This window comes from Cupressus sempervirens, chromosome 7 (genome assembly GCF_028749045.1).
Source record: "Cupressus sempervirens isolate cs-2001-9-10 chromosome 7, ASM2874904v1, whole genome shotgun sequence".
NCBI lineage: Eukaryota > Viridiplantae > Streptophyta > Pinopsida > Cupressales > Cupressaceae > Cupressus > Cupressus sempervirens.
Genome location: NC_143124.1, coordinates 459,575,613 through 459,588,480, shown reverse-complemented (window position 1 = coordinate 459,588,480; position 12,868 = coordinate 459,575,613).

The following is a 12,868-nucleotide window of genomic DNA, read 5'->3' as shown; positions in this document are numbered from 1 at the left end:
CTCTTCTAATCGACATGGGGGCATTAAGTCAAAAGAGATATCTAAGAAAAAATTTACAAGACAAGTATGGGTTCCAAAATCCATCATTGAAGATATTATCTCTAAATCATCAAAAAGAAATGAAAAGAAACCTAAGGCTATATGGATTCCAAAATCTCTCTTGAGAGAGTCTAATGTTGAACAACAATTAAATTTGACTTTCAAGCTTCCAAAGAATTCCGCTTCATCTTCTTCCAAAAGCATTCTTCCATTCCATGTGCCTAAACTGCAACCTTTTCTATCCACTCACCATATTCCTTCACATATTCCTTCATTCACATTTTCTCCATCCTTTCGCCACCCTTCAAGGTGTGTGTTGACATTGATCTTGCCTTCATTTCCATTTTTCAATCTCACCCACTTCGCATAAAGCCATATCCTCCATTTTTGTCTCCCATCTTCCTTTCCCTATTAGCATCTTTGAGCATATCATTTGAATTCCTTTGTATATCATGGCTTAAACATTCAAAGAGCATTATCTCAAAAGCTTGACTTCTTCCAAAAAAAAAAATTGAAAAAGATTGAAAAAAAGAAAGAAAGAAAGAAAAATGAAAAATTTGAAAATGTGCCTTGGTGAAAACCTAGTAATCAGGCACCTTGGTAGCAAAAGTAAAGAGAAATAAATTCATCCTATGGTGAAAACCACTCCCTTGTGGTGCCTTGGATAAGTACCATGATGAAAACCTAACAAATAGGCATCATGCATAGTTCTTCTACATCTTTCATTCATTTCATCTTCTCTCTTTGATCTTGACAATGTTGACCTATAGACAAACATTTGGCTATCTTGTGAGATATCTTATGATGATATTGTTTTCATTCCTTTCATGTTTAGCCTTCATATCTATTTTCCTCCATTCATTCTAGTCTTTTTCTACCCTTTTCCCATTTACCCTTTTGGTCTTGATCTAATAAAATAGAGTAAAATATGATGCTATAAAGTCTCTTGACATGTCTACTTCTTTGGATTGCATCTTTCCCACTTTTACATTATGCTTTCTTGAATTATCCTATACTGGCCTTTCATTTCTTGTCCAAATGTTCTTTACATGACAAATTTTCCCTAGCTTGGGTACTCTTGAGGAGTCAACCTTTGAAGATCACTTTCACTTGCTTCATACACTCCTTGCTTATCCATAATATCCATTAGCTTATTGCTTCATCATGTCCTCCACCTTGTTAGACATTGGGACTACATGATGTGATCTTGCTTAAGAGTTTAATGCCCATTCTGTCTAGGGGTATCTTTGTACATATTTGTTGATCCTGAAAAAAATTCAAAAAAATTGATATATTTCAAAAATCCAAAAAATGGTATATTGTAAAAAAATTCTAAAAATTGAAAAATGTCCTGAAAAAATGATCATCTTAGTGACAACCTAGCAAAAGGCACTTTGATGTATCTTCAAAAAAAATTATATATTCCAAAAATACAAAAAAAAAAAGATTCAAAAATTCAAAAAAATAGAAAAAGTGCCTTGGTGAAAACCTGGAAATAGGTGCCATTGTAGCAAAAATATAAAAAAATTATAAAAATTCTTGAAAAAAAAATAAAAAATAAAAATACAAGTGGTGAAAACTTGGAAACGGGCGCTACTTGAGGCCTTTGCACCCCTGTTTCTTAGCACATGTCCTCGACACTCAGCCTTTCTCCACCATGCCTTGTCCTTGTTACCTTGGTTTGGAATTGGTATTTGTCTAGGGGGCATAACTATGTTAGATTTGGTTTCTTAGATTTGTGAGTCTTTAGGACACCTCGCAAATGGTGTTTTTCAACACCCATTGACATCGAGTGTTTTTCAACACTTATTGGTTTGGTCTTACCCAGTATCATCATGTGATCTTACCTTCCTGCAAACATTTGATCCTTGTCCTTAGAACTCAGTATCAGTTAACACACTTAAATTTTTAAACACAACACTTAATGCTTGACTTATGTCATGATTTTTTTAATTTTTTTTCTTTGTGTACTAACTGTTATTGATTTTTGTTGAGTGTCTTTGTCTGATAAGTCTCTCCATGATGCATCGCTAGAAGACTTGGGGCATAAGACATGTTTTTATTTATTTATTTTTGCTTGTGGGTGTGGTCTTGAACTCTAGAGTGTCTTTTGTTGTCCCCTTGAAACACTTAGGAGATTTGAGACATCATCCTTGATTGTTTTTGCACAACCATTCTTATAGTCATCTTGGCATCTATGCCTTGATGCGAGCATAGTTTTTCTATATTAAATTGGGTAAGCTAACATCGAAGTCATCTTGACCTTTATCTCTTTTATTCTTATGTTAGAATCTTTCCACATTTCAATCCAATATAAATCGCATTCATATCTTCATAGTTGCATTTGTAACTAGTGATGATTGTGTGATTTTTTGATGTCCGTTAATAATGGCCCAATGATGAAAATAAGTTCTTTTACATTCTCTAATGAATGATGAACACAAAATTCTATGTTACAGTTGCTCTTTTGCAAGTACACCTTTGCATTTTCATGTAGCTTGCATTATTAGACTTCATGTTAGTTTGCATTTTTAGGTTGCATTATGAGTTTGAGAGGGTTCTCCTTTCATCTTTATTGTGGATATTTAATCAATTGTGGTCACATTTTGATCTTCATTTCCTTATTTTCTTTCGTGATCTCAATCGAAATTTCTATCTTAAACAGTTGATTGATTTTTGGAGCATTTTCTTTTCTTATTTCTATTTCTTTTCATATCTTTCAAACTTCTATCTTCCATTTTCTTTTTCCCCACTTCTTTTCTTCTAAATCACCTTTGGGGCATAATATTTCATGCTTGATGATCTACCTTGGTTCTATGATTCTTATATCTTTCATCTTACATCAAGAACCTTATCTTTTGTTCGATTTGATCAAATTTATCAATTTGTTGTTTCTCCTCTATCTCATTTCGATTTCAATCATGAGGGGGCAGTAATTATCAATTTCAATCCTTGATTCAGTTTTATCAATTTTATCCTCGACTTTTTCAAGTTAAAATTTATTTGTATTCTTTGTCCTGATGTGTTCCTGAGTTGACCACACATCTGGGTTGTTTTCTGATCCCAAATTGACCTCACACTTCAATTTCTTTCTTTGACTACATGTGTTCCCGAATCGATCACACATTAGTCAAAGAGGGGCAAATGTATGCACCCAAAAATGGTCGCCTAGACTATGGGCCCCCATTATTCAATTTATCAATTTATCAATTTTTCTGAATCAATGGTTTGTAATATTTTATTAAATCAATTCAAATAAATTTCCTTGATCAAATTCGATTTATTTCATTTCTAAGATTGATCATTTTATTCCAAGTCTTATTTAATTGAAAGAAAATCTTCTCTTTTAATTAAATAAAATAAAATACCCATTTAATTAAAAGAAAACCTCTCTTTTAATTAAATAGTTCATCCACATTTAATTAATTAAGAGAAAAACCTCTCTTTTAATTTAATTAAATATCTTCTATTTAATTAAAAAGAACTTGCTCCCTTTTAATTAAATAAAAATCCCACTTAAATATCTCTTTTGATGAAAGAAGGAAATAAAATAAATTCTTTTTATTTAATTTCTCTACACTTAAAAATGTGATCTAAGTGGGATTTATCTTTCCACTTTCTCCTCAACCACTCCTCTTTTCTAATTGGTGGAATCTTGTCTCACATGGATCACCACTTTCTTCTCAACCACTCCTCTTTTATTATTGGTGGAATTTTTTCTCACATGGATCAAGCTCTATTATCCCATATTGGTTGTGAGAAGCCTCTCACCTCCATAATTTTCTTTATAAGGGAGAGCCCTCTCCTCATGTTAGACACCCATGATTATGCTATCGTTATGCTGCAGGTTTGAAGACCAATTTTTGAAGGAGTTTTAATGCAAAAGCTTTTTGTGGAGAACTTCTATTTTCTTTTCTTTTTCTCTCTTGCACCCATCATGGGCTTTTAGCTTAGATATTGCATTTATAGATTAGATTTTGCTTTCATAGATTAGATCTTACTTTCATGCATATTTGAAGATCATGGAGACTAGCATTCTTGCTTTTCCTCTTTGAATCTCTCATCTCATGGTGTACTTGCATGGGCACAAAAATAGGTCAAACTAAGGGCCTTCATTGCAAACCCTTACACTCTATGAGTAGAGAGCTATGGATCGATTTGTGAGGGCTCATTATTGAGTTTTCTTACATGTAATGATTCATAGAAGTGTGACAACATTTTAGCACACAATATGCTCCTATGAAATGCATCGAAATGGTTCATAGGTTACCGTATGACCTCTTTCAATCCATTCAATCAAACCAAATAGGTCCCTATGGGTCTTAGCACCCCTACAGACTTATGTTGTCATGAAATACGTTTAAAATGGTCATAGGTTATCCTTTCATCCCTTTTGACCCATTCAATCAAACAAAATAGGTCCTTAGGGGTCCTAGGACCCCAGGGGCATATGTTTTCATGAAATGCATTGAAAGTGGTCATAGCCATGACCCCTTTCCACCATTTCAGTCAAACCAAATAAGTCCCTAGTGATCTCAAGACCCCTAGGGACATATATTCCTATGAAATGTGTTGATAGGGGTTATAGGTTAACCTACAACCTTTTTCAACCCATTCGATCAAACCAAATAGGTCCCTAGGGGTTGTAGGACCCCTAGTGACATATGTTCCTATGAAATACACCAAAAGAGGATATAGGTTATCATATGTCCCCCTTTGACCCACTCAATCAAACAAAATATATCCCTTGGGGTCCTAAGATCCTTAGGGACATATGTTCCTATGAAATACACTGAAAGAAGTCATAGGTTATCTATGACCCCTTTTGACCCATTTGATCAAACCAAATAGGTCCCTAGGGGTCCAAGGACACCTAGGGACATATGTTGTCATGAAATACATCAAAAGGGGTCATAGATCATCCTATGACTGATTTCAAATCATTCACTCAAACAAAATAGGTCCCTATGGGGTCCTAGGAACCTTAGGGACATATATTGTCATGAAATGCACATAATAGGGTAATAGGCTATCCTATGATCCCTTTCAACCCATTCGATCAAACAAAATACATCACTAGGGGTTCTAGAACCCCTATAGACATATGGTAATATGAAATGTGTTGAAAGGTCTTATAGATCGTAGGTTATCCTATGACCCCTTTCAAACCATTTGATCAAACCAAATAGGTCCCTAGGGGCCCTACGACCCGTTGGGACATATGTTGTCATAAAATACCTCAAAATGGGTCAAGGGTTATCCTATGACCCCTTTTAACCCATTTGATCAAACCAAATAGGTTCCTAGGGGTCCTAGGACTTGTAGGGGCATATGTTGTCATGAAATGCATTGAAAGGGGTCATAGGTTATCCTATGACCACTTTGAATCCATATGAACAAACCAAATAGGTCCTTATGGGTCATAGGGGTCATAGGACCCCTAGGGACATATGTTGTCATGAAATTTTTTGAAAGGTATCATAGGTTATCCTATGACCCCTTTCGATTTATTCAATGAAATCAAATAAGTTGTTAGGGGTCCTAAGACCTCTAGGGACACATGTTCACATGAAATGCATTGTATGGGGTCATAGGTTATCCTATGACCCCTTTCAACCCATTCGATCAAGCTAAATAGGTCCCTAGGGCTTTTAGAACCCCTAGGGACATGTTATCATGAAATGCATCAAAAGGGGTCATAGGTTATCTTATTACCCCTTTTGACCCATTTGATCAAATCAAATAGGCCCCTAGGGGTCCTAAGATACCTAGGGACATATGTTCATATGAAATGCATCAAAAGGGGTAAAAGGTTATCCAATGACCCCTTTCAACCCATTTCATTGAACAAAATAGGTCCCTAGGGGTCATAAGATCCCTAGAGACATATGTTCCTATGAAATGCATCAAAAGGGGTCATAAGTTATCCTATCACTCCTTTCAACCCATTCAATAAAATCAAATAGGTCCCTAGGTTTTCTAGGACCTCTAGGGACATATATTCTCATGAAATGCGTCGAAAGGGGTCATACATTATATTATGTCCCCTTTTGACCTATTTGATCAAACCAAATATGTTGCCATGAAATGCATCAAAAGGGGTCATAAGTTATCCCATGACCTTTTTTGACCCATTCGATCAAACCAAATAAGTCCCTAGTGGTCCTAGGACCCCTAGGGACATACTTTCCTATAAAATGCATCAAAAGGGGTTTAGGTTATCCTATGACCCCTTTCAACGCATTTGATCAAACCAAATAGGACCCCTAAGGACATATGTTGATATGAAATGTGTCGAAAATAGTCATAGGTTTTCCTATGAACCCATTCAACCCATTCGGTCAAACCAAATAGGTCCTTAGGGATCATAGGACCCCTATGGATGTATGTTCTTATGAAATGAGTTGAAAGGGATCATAGGTTATATTATGATCCCTTTCAACCCATTTGATCAAACCAAATAGGTCCATAGGGGTCCTAGGACCCCTAGGGACATATGTTCTAATGAAATGTGTCAAAAGGGGTCATAAGTTATCCTATGACCCCTTTTGATTTGTTTGATCAAACCGAATAGTGTCTAGGTGTCCTAGGACCATTAGGAAGATATGTTGTTGTGAAATGCATCGAAAGGGGTCATAGATTACCTTGTGACTCTTTTTGACCCATTTAATCAAACCAAATAGGTTGCTAGTGGCTCTAGGAACCCTAGCAATACATGTTGACATGAATTGCATAGAAAGGGGTCATATGTTCTCCTATGACCCCTTTTGTCCCATTCAATTAAACTAAATAGGTCCTTACTGGTCCTAAGACCCCTAGTGACATATGTTCCTACAAAATGCATCAAAAGGGATTTAGGTTATCCTATAAGCCCTTTCAACCCATTTGATCAAACCAAATAGGTCCTTAAGGGTCTTAGGACCCCTAGGGAGATGTGTTCATTTGAAATGTATCAAAAGGGGTCATAGGTTATCCTGTGATCCCTTTTGACCAATTCAATCAAACCAAATAGGTTGCTAGGTGTCCTAGGACCCCTAAGGACATATGTTGTCATGAAATATGTTGAAAGGGACCCATTTGATAAAATCAAATAGGTCCCTAGGGGTCCTAAAACCTTTAGGAACATATATTTTCATGAAAAGCATTGAAAGGGGTCATAGGTTATCCTATGACCCCTTTTGACACATTTGATCAAACAAAATAGGTCCGTTGGGGTCCTAGGCACCCTAGGGACATATATTCCTATGAAATGCATTAAAAGGGGTCATAGGTTATCTTATAACCTATTTCAACCCATTTGATCAAATCAAACATCAAAAGGGGTCATAGGTTAGCTTATGGCCCCTTTCAACCCATTCGATCAAACCAAATAGGTCCCTTGGGGTTGTAGGACACCTAGGGACATATGTTGTCATGAAATATGCTAAAAGGGGTCATAGGATATCTTATGACCCCTTTCAACCCATTGGATCAAACCAAATAGGTCCTTAGTGATCCTAGGACCCCTAGGGACATATGTTCCTATGAAATGCATTGAAAGGGGTTATAGGTTATCTTATGACCCCTTTCAACCCATTTGATCAAACCAAATAGGTCCTAGGACCCCCAGGGAAATATGTTGTCATTAAATGCATAAAAGGGGTCATAGGTTATCCTATGTATCCATTTGACCTATTTGATCTAACTAAATAGGTCCCTAGGGTTTTTAGGAGCCCTAGGTACATATGTTCCTATGAAATGCATCAAAAGGGGTCATAGGTTATCCTGTGACCTCTTTCAACCCATTTAATCAAATCAAATAGGTTCCTAGGGGTCCTAAGACTCCTAGGGACATATGTTCCTATGAAATGTGTCAAAAAGGATCATAGCTTATCCTATGACCCTTTTTGTCCCATTTAATCAAATCAAATAGGTCCATATGGTCCTGGGACCCCTAGGGAGGTATGTTATCATGAAATGTGTTGAAAGGGGTCATAGGTTATCCTATGACCCCTTTTGACCTATTCAATCTAACCAAATAGGTCCCTAGGTGTCTTAGGACCACTAGGAACATATTTTGTCATGAAATGCATTGAAAAGGGTCATAGGTTATCCTATGCCCCCTTTCAACCTATTTAATCAAACCAAATAGGTCCCTAGGGGTCCTAGGACCCCTATGGACATATGTTGTCATTAAATGCATAGAAAGTGGTCATAGGTTATCCTATGAACCCATTCGACCCATTTGATCAAACCAAACAGGTCCCTAGGGTTCCTAGGACCCCTATGAAATGCATTGAAAGGGGTCATAGGCTATCCTATGACTCATTTTGACCCATTTGATCAAATCAAATAGGTTCCTAGGGGTCCTAAGCTCCCTAGGGACATATGTTCCTATAAAATGCATTAAAAGGGATCATAGGTTATCCTATGACCCCTTTTGACCCATTCAATCAAACGAAATAAGTCCCTAGGGGTCGTAGGACCCTTAGGGACATATGTTGTCATGAAATATGTTGAAAGACATTTTGACCTATTCGATCAAATAAAATATGTCCCTAGGGTTAAGACCCCTAGGGACATATGTTGTCATGAAATACATTGAAAGGTGTCATAGGTTATCCTATGACCCCTTTCGACCATTTGATCAAACTAAATATGTCTCGACGGGTCCTAGAACCCCTAACAACATATATCCTTATGAAGTACATCAAAGAGCATAATAGGTTATCTTATGACCCCTCTTGACTAATTTTCTCAAACTAGATAGGTCCCTAGGGGTCCTAGGAGCCTTAGGGACATGTGTTCCTAGGAAATGCATTTAAAGGGGTCATAGGTTATCCTATGGTCATAGGGTCATAGGTTATACTATGACCCCTTTCAGCCCATTCAATCAAACCAAATAGGTCCCTAGGGTTCCTAGGACCACTAGGGACATATGTTGTCATGAAATGCATCGAAAGGGCGTCATAGGTTATCCATGGACCCCTTTTGATCCATTCGATCAAACCAAATAGGTCCCTAGGGGTCCTAGAACCCCAAGGGATATATGTTGTCATGAAATGCATTGAAAGGGGTCATAGGCTATCCTATGACTCCTTTTGACCTATTCAAACAAACCAAATATGTCCCTAGGGGTCATAGGAACCCTAGAGAGATATGTTGTCATGAAATGGGTCGAAAGGGGTCATAAGTTATCCTTTCACCCCTTTCGACCCATTCGATCAAACCAAATAGGTCCATAGGGGTCCTAGAACCCCTGGGGACATATGTTCCTATGAAATGTGTCAAAAGGGATCATAGGTTATCTTATGACCCCTTTTACCCATTCTATCAAACCAAATAGGTCCTTAGGGGTCCTAGGACCCCTAGGGACATATGCTATCATGAAATGAATCGAAATGGGTTATCCTATGACCCCTTTTGACCCATTCAATCAAACCAAATAGGTCCCTAGGGGTCATAGGACCCTTAGGGACATATGTTATCATGAAATGCATTGAAAAGGGTCATATGTTATGCTATGACCCCTTTCGACCCATTCACTCAAACTAAATAGGTCCCTAGGTGTCATAGGACCCCAAGGAACATTTGTTGTCATGAAATGTGTCGAAACTTTTTGACCCATTCGAACAAACCATATAGGTCCCTAGTGGTCATAGGACCCCTAGGGACATATGTTGTTATGAAATGCATGGAAAGGGGTCATAGGTTATCTTATGACCCCTTTTGACCCATTCGATAAAATAAATAGGTCGCTAGAGGTCCTAGGATATGTTGGGACATATATTGTCATCAAATGCATCGAAAGGGGTCATAGGTTATCCTATGACACCTTTTGACCTATTCAAAGAAACCAAATAGGTCCCTAGGGGTCCTAGGACCCCTATGGACATATGTTCTGATGAAATGCATCAAAGGGGTTATATGTTATCCCATGATCCCTTCGACCCATTATTATATTATATAATAATTATAATATATGACTATATGAAATATAATAGTAATCATAATATGTGACTATTAAATATATATTAATATAATAATAATCACATATATTAATATGTTATATTTATTAATAATATTCATAATAATAATTGTATTACTACATTATATTTAATAATTATAGTAATCACAATAATAATTATATATATTACCAAATTATATTTAATAATAATAATCATCATAATAATAATTATATATATTACTATATTATATTTAATGATAATAATTTAATAGTCATATATATTACTATATTATATTTAATAAAATACTAATAAATACTAACAAATAATAGTATACAATTTAGTTCACATTGTCTATAGTTGCCAAATTTTTACTTCACTCCAAAATTTGGGTGACCATTTCGAGTACCCAATATCAAATTGGGTATCCGAGTTTGGATCAGATACTCGATATGGGAATGGGAACCCAAAATATTGGCATACTTTTTTCAAAATATTCTATCACTGTAGACCTAACAATAACATTTTTTTGGGGCCATTTTCATGGGTTTGGAGAAAAATGATTGATTGGGGCTCATATGATCAAAAAATTGCTATAATGTATGATTAGGTGTTTGATATTGTTGTTTGAATGGGGAGCAATAGTTGTCGATAGACTAAATGCAAAAGGAAGGTATCAAATGAAGGAATTGCAACATATAGGGGAAGGGACAAGGTAAATCACCAAAGGAAGAGAAAAAGTATGTTAAATGTGAATCAAGTTGATGATGTATTGATCAAAGGTGAAATCATAGAGTCAGATAATGAATATGTAAAGTTGGGGAATGAAAATGTACCAATTGATAATCATAATGCCAGGATTGAAAATTTGGAAAATGAAAATTTACCAGCTCATAATGTAAATGCCATGATTGGCCATGTCGAAAATGAAAATGCACAGGAGTTACATATCTCCTAATTATAATTGACATGCAGGTCCTACAACACCAAAATGGATAATTGAAATTGATGAAACAATTATTACAAATTTGGAAGGAAAAAAATTAGAAAGAACCATTCATTTATGGGCTTCAAGACTATATAAGATTTTTTTTGGCAACAAGAGAGTGGTGAGCAATGTTAACTTTTTATGCACATATCAAAGATGCAAAAGATGAAAGCTATGCTTTCCAAGTTGAAGATTTGTTTCAATAAAACATTGGAAAGAAATACCATTATTGTGAAGAATCTTTTTAGTGCTCTTAATTACATTGGGGAAAAGAGTAGGGAGAAGGATGAGAGAGCTTCTCAAAGGGTTGTTGCAACCTCTTTGGTGAGTCATCATTTGAGAAAGGGTAGATATATGAGACAAACTTGTATTGACTTGAACCTAAATCTCACAAATTTGAGAAGAGAACTTAGTAGATGAGAGAGAATTGATGATCCTCTTCAAAATGAAACATGAGATTTTGGTGGGAGACTTCCACAATTTGAAAAGAAGCTATCTGATGATGCGAAGTAAGAAATTACACAGTTTTGGCACTCTAGCTCAAGAGTATCACCCAATGCTAAAGACATGTTGAAGTTGAGAATTGGCATTAGAGATCACACACCACATCCTAAACATTATTTGGAGGTAAGTCAAACTATGTTGTTTAAATAAATTATAGAGAGTCATCAAAGATTGCATATGTCACAAAGGACTTTTGAATCTTTTAATCCATTTTATCGTGTGCCACTTAAAATTTGAAATACATGTTGCAAATATCATTTGGAGTTTCCTATGCACCATGAACTATTATTCTCCATCCATTCTAATTTTATATAGTAAAGAAATGTTGGAGAATTGTGGTGCTAGTGGGCTTCCAAAATTATCAAGAGACTTGCTAGATCAATTTTTATGTCTTAGAGTTGATGGTTGTTTCTTTGTTACAAATGCTTGTTTAAATGAAAAATTTTTAGAATGTGGTGGCTTATACAAGTTTGAAAAATATTTCCAAGAGAGGTGCGAATAGGATCTTGGGAGGAAAATAGTAAAAAAATATGAAATGGTGAAATACACATTGAAGAGTGGAGGTGAGGGCTCTAGATGTGAATTGGTTGCAAAAGAAATTAGTATTGCTAGTTTTATTTTAGATTTCAAGACAAATATTTTATACAAGTATGCAAGGCATAGTCACAGGTCTAAGTGGTTGGATCAATAATTTGTAATGTGTATGGAGACTTTTCCCATTGGCACTATTATATCAGTGGTTGACTTTGCAGAGAACTACCCATTACGACTCCAAAATGAGACACAATCTTAGTATAACTCCATTCAGATTGCTATTTTTCTCCACATAACATATAGACATTCCCTTAACAACATAGAAGATAACTGGAAGATTATTAAGGAGTACCATTTTTTACATGAGTGATGATAGATTTCACTCTCATGAGTTTATGCAACATTATTTCAAGAATTATTTTGATTTCCTATAGGAGCATGCCATTGCTACATTTCTATAGATAGACATATCATTTCGTCAGATAATTGCACAGGTCAATTCAAGAATGCTTGCATGTTTTATTGGTTGTGTGGGATGCACGCAGAGAGTGGGTGCCTCATATTTGAAATTTTTTTGAGTCTGACCATGAGAAAGGGGAACATGATGGACTAGGGGCATGTGTGAAAAGAGCTCTAGTTAAGGAGAAATTGAAGATTTTAGGAGTAGAACTTCTTAATGCTCATAGCATTATTGATCAGTGTAGTTCAACATTATCACAAGGGGGACTCTTGATTCAGCAATATGCATGTTCTTTTGGTTGGTTGAGGAAGGATCCATAGGTGATAGATTAGATTGTGCTACTGTTAGAGACTCATCAAAAATGCATTCATTCTAGAGCTTTGATTCTCATACATGGAC